This window comes from Oncorhynchus gorbuscha, linkage group LG10 (assembly GCF_021184085.1).
Source record: "Oncorhynchus gorbuscha isolate QuinsamMale2020 ecotype Even-year linkage group LG10, OgorEven_v1.0, whole genome shotgun sequence".
Classification (NCBI taxonomy): domain Eukaryota; kingdom Metazoa; phylum Chordata; class Actinopteri; order Salmoniformes; family Salmonidae; genus Oncorhynchus; species Oncorhynchus gorbuscha.
In genome coordinates this window covers 61174651-61183438 of record NC_060182.1, presented here as the reverse complement: position 1 = coordinate 61183438, position 8788 = coordinate 61174651, and the positions used below count along the sequence as shown (strand labels likewise).

The 8788-nt window shown below is 39.7% G+C and overlaps 1 long non-coding RNA gene across 1 annotated transcript; it reads left to right on the top strand.

Moving 5' to 3' along the window:
- The first annotated feature begins 5942 nt into the window (after nt 1–5942).
- LOC124045792 lies at nt 5943–6739 on the top strand. The gene is made up of 3 exons (XR_006840906.1): nt 5943–6046; nt 6439–6551; nt 6692–6739. It is a non-coding gene; the product is annotated as an uncharacterized LOC124045792 (long non-coding RNA).
- The last annotated feature ends 2049 nt before the right edge of the window (nt 6740–8788 follow it).

Below are 8788 nucleotides of genomic sequence, written 5' to 3'. Positions count from 1 at the left end.
TGTGATTTAAAACAAAAAAAAACTGTTTTAAATTACTAAACATACATTTATTGAAAATATAAACAAGATATTATAGAAATCAATTTAAAAATATCGATTTAATGTTTCATTTTGCATAGTATAATGATAATGAGTTTTTTTGTTATAGTCCCCTGTACAAAACAGCAACAACAACACAATACTAACGCTGTTGCTGGAAGTATTAGTAGTTTTTAACTGGTAACAGAACAGTATTTAGATAATAAACGCAACGTGTAAAGTGCTGGTCCCATGTTTCATGAGCTGAAATAAGACCTCAGAAATGTTCCATACACACAAAAAGCTTATTTCTCTCAAAGTTTGCTCACAAATTTGTTTACATCCCTGTCAGTGAGCATTTCTCGTTTGCCAAGATAATCCATTCATCTGACAGGTGTGGTATGCCAAGAAGCTGATTAAACAGTCGTGGAGAGGGCATGACAAAGGCTATTCCCTCTCAGGAGACTGAAAAAATGTATCATGGGTCCTCAGATCCTCAAAAGGATCTACAGTTGCACCTTCGAGAGCATCTTGACTGGTTGCATCACTGGTATGGCAACTACCCAGCCTTCGACTGCAAGGCACTACAAAGGATAGTGCGTACGGCCCAGAACATCACTGGGGCCAAGCTTCCGGCCATCCAGGACCTCTATAGTAGGCGGTGTCAGAGTAAGGCCCTAAAAATTGTCAAAGACTCCATCCACTCTAGTCATAGACTCATGGCAAGTGGTACCGGAGCGTCAAGTCTAGGTCCAAAAGGCTTCTTAACAGCTTCTACCCCCAAGCCATAAGACTCCTGAACAGCTAATCAAAGGGCTACCCAAACCTCTCTTTTACGCTGCTGCTACTCTCTGTTTATTATCTCCATCTCTACCTACATGTACATATTACCTCGACAAACCAGTGCCCCCGCACATTGACTCTGTACCGGTACCCCCAGTATATAGCCTCGCTATTGTTATTTTACTGCTGCTGTTGAATTATTTGTTACTTTTATTTTAAATGTTTTACTCATCAATTTTTTACTTAACATTTATTTTTTCTTAACCTCTTTAGGGATTGTTGGTTAAGGGCTTGTAAGTAAGCATTTTGTTGTATTCGGCGCATTTGACAAATAAAAATGGATTTGAAACAACATGATCGTTACACAGGTGCATCTTGTGCTGAGGACAATAAAAAGCCACTCTAAAATGTGCAGATTTGTCACACAACACAATGCCACAGATGTCTTTTGAGTGAGCGTGCAAATGGCATGCTGACTGCAGTCATGTTAACCAGAGCTGCTGCCCGATAATTAAAGATTCATTTCTCTACCATAAGCTGCCTCCACCATAGTTTTAGAGAATTTAGCAATATGTCCAAACGGCCTCACAACCGCAGACCACGTGTATAGCATCGTGTGGGTAAGCAGTTTCCTGATGTCAATGTTGTGAACAGAGTGCCCCATGGTAGCGGTGGTATTATGGTATTGGCAGGCATAAGCTTTTGACAACAAACACAATTGCATTTCATCGATGGCAATTTGAATGAACAGCGATTCTGTGACGAGATCCTGAGGGCTATTGTCGTGCCATTCATCCGACGCCATCCTTGGCTTTAATACCACAACCTCACCATCTCATGGTCGAGGATGAAGATGTATATGGTCGTGTATACATCCTGGTCTACTCGGCCGTCGTGGAGGATCACATCACCTACGTCTGAGTAGTCCTGGAACGCCTCCTGGCAAACCACCTGTTTGTCAAGGCTGAGAAGTGTCAGTTTCATCAGGAGTCTCTCCTTCCTTTGCTAGCAAATCAGCCCGCAAGGAGTGAAGATGGACGTCAAGAAGGTAGATGCAGTCAAGTCATGGCCAGTCATAGCTTAGCTTAGCTTAGTCATATATTGTCCATGTAAAAAACCTGTCTGATTAGAATGAATAATGTCCGACAATACCTTTTTAATTCTATGCGCTATACATTTTGCTAGCATTTTTGCATCACAACACTGAAGTGTAAGGGGCCTCCAATTTTTTTATGGACTGGATCTTTATATTTACCACTTTGAATCCTGTTTCAGTAATAATGAAGGAGTGGTTAAAACATGCTAATAACGGTCCTCTGAGGATATCAAAAAAGGTTTATCAGAGTTATTGACCTCACAAGAAGTCAGATTCGAGTAACTTACATTGTGGTGCTAAAACTTGAAGCAGCAGCCACTTGGCACAATCAATCTGAAATGGACAGCTCATGGTGCTGAAAGTATGCAAATTTGAGTAAACATCATTTTAAACGTCTTCATTTTAATTAGGGATATGTGTTGGAGTCTATATCTTCCTATTTAAGAAATAAGAGGTAGGCCTACCTGTTTGACAGATGAAATTAGGCTATAGGCTGCTATATCCATAGGTATGTTAGTCAATTCCTCCACCCGCCATCACTCTTTAAATAGCCCACCTCTGTGTCTGTTAAGACTTGAAGTTAGTTTGTATGAGAGGGTATGCCATAGGCCTACCTTTTCTAAAAGAAAAGGGCAAAAAGTACAGGCCTACCCACTATTAGTTTAATATTTTGAGGAAAAATAAAAAGATGTGATTATATACAGTTATCTATAACAACGCTTTGGTCCGCGATACTTAATGCTAGAAACAAGCTGTAAAATAGGAATAACTGGGAAAGACGAGACTCTGATGCATATGGGGATATTGTTGTTTCATTTGGAAATAATCTAATTCTGTCACTATCAATTGATTAAGCTATTCACATTCTGTACAATAAAATACATTTAAAGCCAGACAGCTTTTAGGGAAACACTTGTGACCTCTCGTTGGGTTAAGACAAGGAAGAAGATTAGCCAGCAGTTGAAGCTTACATTTTTCTGAGTCAGTAGCCTACTTGGTCTGGGGTGGAAAGGTAGGCCTAACTTGAAAGTACCATGCTCAGATCCCTACGGACATCTCAGAGTTAATTATTTACAAACAGGGACAGTTTTGTTGCAAATAATACACACTGTTTTGGCATTGTTGTCAGCGTCGTGTGTATAGGTGGCAGGGAAGTCAGGCGCAGGAGAGTCAAAATGAAGTGTAAATGGAGTCTTTTAATAAATGTCAACAGAACATGCTCCATAACACTAAAACGTACAGACATGAACCAACATGGGTACGAGGACCCGTCGCACACCAACACAACAAAATGACAACACTGACAATTAAACATTCTCTGACAAAGACATGAGGGGAAACAGAGGGTTAAATACACAACAGGTAATGAATGGGATTGAAAACAGGTGTTTAGGAAGACGAGACAAAACCAATGGAAAATGAAAAATGGATCAATGATGGCTAGAAGACCGGTGACGTCGACCGCCGAGCACCGCCCGAACAAGGAGAGGCAACGACTTCGGTAGAAGTCGTGACAATTGTAGAAATATAATAAGATGAACACATAGGACTATCTCTCTGTCTATAATGTAATTTCAGTCATTTGTGATTTATTTAAAAAGTTTCTGCTAATACTGTATGGTAACTCTATACAGCACACAGTCCACTCTTGTACAGCACACTAAAGGTGTATCTCTTTCTCTACAATTTAGGGGATTTTAAGATATTTTGTTGTTTGTGATGGTACTCTAGGTGCGAGGGCCATCCTGTGCCACCAGTCAATTGATGGTGGATCACCTTCTGCCCCTGTGCTCGCCAGGTGACCAGGGTGCCATAGAATTGACCTGGATGGATGTGCCTAGCGACAAGCTGCTGGAGCCCATCATCTGCATGGTGAGAAACACACATTCACAGCACAGACATACTCACATTCACTGCTCACAAACATACTGGAACATGCTGTTTCAACATACACATCCAGGCATTGCAAACTGACTCTCACATTTGTGTCCTTTCTGAACCATGCTCATGATTTTGTTTGTCTTCTGTGTGTGTGTCCCTCTGCCCTCCAGTCTGACATGCTGTGCTCACTATCCACCACGCAACCCACAGTCAACATGGAGGTCTTGTTCAAGGTCAGGAAGTTCAAAGAGGATTTAGAGCAGGAGGGTTGAGAGGCCCTGGTTGGCAGGGGCTTTACTACTCCTTACTCAGTCTCTCCTATCAAGACCCAACTCCAGTCAAATAGTAGCTACAGTATTACAACAGTATTACAACACTATGAACCTGCATTGGCAATAATGATGGAGCATTTTAACTTACACACAATTGTTTTGTTTTTTTGCATATCCCAACTCCCTTTGAGACACCCACAAGTGCCTTATTTTCTCACTTTGTCGACTCCGGTATTTGAGCCAGCAACCTTTCAGTAACTGGCCCAGTGATCTAAAGTTGAGGCTACATGCCGCCCCTTAGTGGGTCTGTAGGGTGACTCCCCTAGTGGGTCTGGAACCCAGGTCAGCAGCACTACATTGCTGTGTGTCTGTATAGTTGAGGGTATATTGGTTTAGTAATACTCAATTCTGTTCTGTTTCCAGAGGGGATCTCAATGCTGTTACACGTAGCCACGATCACCAAGCTACCCTGACTTAATAAAACCTCAATTCAAAAAGAACAAGATGTGCTTGTCATTGTTTTATTTTTTACTTGTATTATAGTATACCCACATTTCCACAACTTTTGAATCAGGTAGTAATTCAACAGATACATGTGCTGCCTGTCCAACTGATGTCAAGTTCCAACACAAATATTCATTTTAAAAAGCAATAGACTTTCACATTGTATGTCTGTTGTTTAAACAATGTAATCATAATATATGCCATTTTGCAGATGCTTTCATCCAAAGTGACTTACAATCATTTGCACATACATTTTACCTATGGGTTTCCCCGGGAATCGAACCCACAACCCTGGTGGTGGGATCGGCATGCTCTACACAGGATCATCATTTATACTGTAATATGTGTTTATAACAGGGAGTGACATTGATAATAAGTCTATAGCAGTGTAATAAGTGTTTATAACAATGTACAGCACATCTACCAACGAAACGATGCGTTTTAAGAGCCTAAACTATTTTGTTTCAGAATCCTCAGACCCCTGACAGGGAGTACCATAGGGGATAGTGACATCTAGTGGAATGGAAATTAAACTATTATTCCAGATATTATTTAATAAAGAATATTGAAACCCTAAATTACTTTTCACAGATCAGAGAAACTCAACAGAACGCATCTTGAAACAGAAAATATACCACAATTTGTGAACGATGGACTTTTAATTTGAAGCTTTTTGCTCGATTTGGAACCGTTAATGTCGCTTATTTCACGGAGCTCTCCTGCGCATCAATTACTTCACGAAATCCCGCAACGTGAAAGCGCCAGAAATAAACATCGCGAGATTGTAAATATGTGTGAGAGTCAGAGATTTGAAAGCAGGCGCTTTCATCCAAAACGATTTACAGTAATGCGTACATACATTTTTCTTTTGGGTGGCCCAGGGAAATTAGACTTTTTCGAGCCTTTCGAAGCTATTTTTGTATCTCTTTCTTTGTAATACTGTATGTATTCAATCATTTCGATTTGATCACTTCCCAATGGGCACATAAATCAATTCAATGTTTATTCCACGTTGGTTCAACGTAATTTAATTGAAATTACATGGATATTGTGTCACAGTGAATTTTATAATCTGCAGTCAATTTCATTATGTTTTCATGTGCCATGATTCTGACATTTGACATATGATCCTCATAGGATTAGGCTAAATAGTTTCAGTGGGGCAGTAAATGTAATCTCAATTCAATACGATGTGCATTTACTGTACATATAGCCAATATAGCTATTAAACCCATGTTCAGTGACTTTAATCTGTGACGCAAAGTGGCCTAATATGTTTGTGACGTTCCATGGAACCCACCGTATTGTTTAAAACTCGATTCTGATTGGCTTGCAAGTCATTCTACAGTGTAAATCATAAATGAAAACGTGCTTTTATATCAGTGTGACAGATTCACAATACCGAGCGTGTCTCAAACCGTCCCGCGCTTTTATCTGCCTAAAGGTATCTTCACCCACGACTGGAAAGGCCTTTTAGATACGCTTGTCCAAGGTAAGGATATAAGTCAAGCTATAGCCTACTTTCAATGTTTTAGTTTTCCGAACTCAAATTACTCCAGTCAAGTGATTAATCGTAAATGTGTTGTTTTGACTGAGCAGTCCAATGGCCAATGCTGTTTTTGGACTATGAGACGCTCAGCTATATACTACGATGAGCCAATAACATGCATAGGTTATGCATTAGGCATTGCACAAATCAGTGTCTAGGTCAGAATATAAAGTAGCTATTTCCCTTAACTCAAATTACTCAAGTCAAGTGATTAATTGTAAAAGTTAGTTGTTTTGACTGTCAAAAAAATAACTTTGATGGAATATTCCAAATTACAATGGCAATTATGCATCACAAATTCACATTATTACTTGTAATTTCAATGATTCATCCAGGCCCAAGACATAAAGTCGCCTGAAAGCTGTGTAGCAATAATTCCAGCTCCTGACCCATAGGATGGTAATCACATACATGATTGGCTTAATCAAGAATCATGGATACCTTTCATGTGAGTACTCACACATCAGATTTTTTTTTACATACCTCAGAAGGAAGATACCTCAATATCTGGAAGCGCTGTCTCATGTACAATTGTTAATGCTATCTCTGAAATGTCTAACAAAATGTTGACTTGATCGTTTCATCAAGAACTCATCACAAGTTGGAACTAGTGGTCAACATTGGGACAATGCAGCCCAAAATAAAAGGGCTGAATATTCTCATGGAGGTAAGCACTACACTTCTGATGGGTTTAAAGATTGTATTACATGATCTAAACGTGAGAAAGTAAACCCCAGCTGCTGTTATTCTTTTCACGGGGAAGGACACATCCCATTATGCCTTGAATGTTTCATTGCTGAACAACCATAGATATTTTTCCTGTAATTTGGTTCCCGTTCCTCCCAGCACTGAGCAAGACCTGCCAGCAGAGCTCACTGGAGCAGGGAGACATCCCGTCATCCTTTCGGAGCCTGACAAAGTACACTTTTTTTCTTCTAAATAACACTATAGTAACATCTTCTGCACAAAGTTACATTCCTAGTAAGATTGGTGTTAAGCGGGAAAGAATCCTAAAGATTGTCCAATGGGCATGGTCTGAAGCCTCTCGTCATCTCAGTATGTTGAACCACCTGATTTCCTGCAGGCTTGAGATTCAGATCCTGCTGAACGATGTTAAGCAGTCGATTAACCACATGCAGGGGACGCTGAACACCATGCAGGGGCAGAGTATTGAGTTGCAGACTGCCATATCTAAGGTAGTGTCAGATGAGTCTCAGATACAGAAGAATAAGTCTATGATGGTATGGTGATAATGATTGAGATGGTGATTATAATAATGATGACTAGCGGTACCCCACCCTACAGGCGGTAAATCATTGGATCTGATTAATTCAATTCAATGCAATTCAATCTTTGAGGAGGACTGCAACCATAGAAATACAATTTATATACACTAATAATAATCCATTGTCAACTTCCCGTCTGTGATTATCTTGCTCATTGCTCACTGTCAATTGCTCCCTGTTACCCTATGTGTGCAACTATTATTGATTTCTCACACAAAAATAATTTGGTTGCAAATGTACCTGGGGCCACGTAAATAATTGTTAGGCTACTCATTTTGAATTCACCGGTGGCAACTTGTGTGACCATAAAAGTCTGTGTGCGACTGGGGACAGTAAAATAATTTGGTTACTGACCTGCCCTACATCATAACCCGGGACCACCCATACGTAGAATGTATGCACACATGACTGTAAGTCGCTTTGGATAAAAGCGTCTGCTAAATGGCATATATTATTATTATTATTATTATTATAGAAGGCCCTTCAAGTCGGAACTAGGAAATTCTGACATTTCTGACTCTCTGACTCGCTAACTCGTTATGTGATGAGGATTTCAGGTTTCCCACTTGTGAAGTATCAGAATCAACCAGTAGGAAGCTCTACACTAATAACGTACATTCATTTTAACTCTGAGGTTCCAAGTTTCCGAAAGTATGTGAATTCGTCAATAATTGCCATGGTAATTTTGAATGTTCAGTCAGTGAGCATTATGGGTAATTGTCCTACATACTTACATCAAATGCTTTAATGATAGCATCATCTCCTGTAGTAACAGTACCATTCCAAACACAATTACAGTTCAAATTAACAAAGATACAAAATATTGCTAAAGTGAAGAAAATCAGCTCAAAATTGTAGGAGGAAATGCCCCTGCAGCAGGGAGGCTTACGGTATTATAATATATTGTAGATAACATTAATTAATTTGTGTATTTACAGTATCAGTACACATGCAAATGGAAGTATATGCTAGGGATTGATCTACACTGAGTGAACAAAACATTAAGAACACCTTCCTATTGAGTTTCCCCCCTTTGGTGGTGGACCATTGTTGATACTCAGGGAAAACTGTTGAGCGTGAAAAACCCAACAGCATTGCAGTTCTTGACCCAAACCGGTGCGCCTGGCACATACTACCATACTCTGTTCAAAGGGACTTAAATATTTGGTCTTGCCCATTCACCCTCTGAATGACACACATACACAATCCATGTCTCAATTGTCTAAAAATCATTCTTTAACCTGTCTCCTCCCCTTCATCTACACAGAGAAAAATATTTAACAATTCACATTAATAAGGGATTATAGCTTTCACCTGATTTGTCTATGTCACTGAAAGAGAAGGCGTTCTTAATGTTTAATACACTCAGTGTATGTGTCAATGATGTTATAGATTCCAA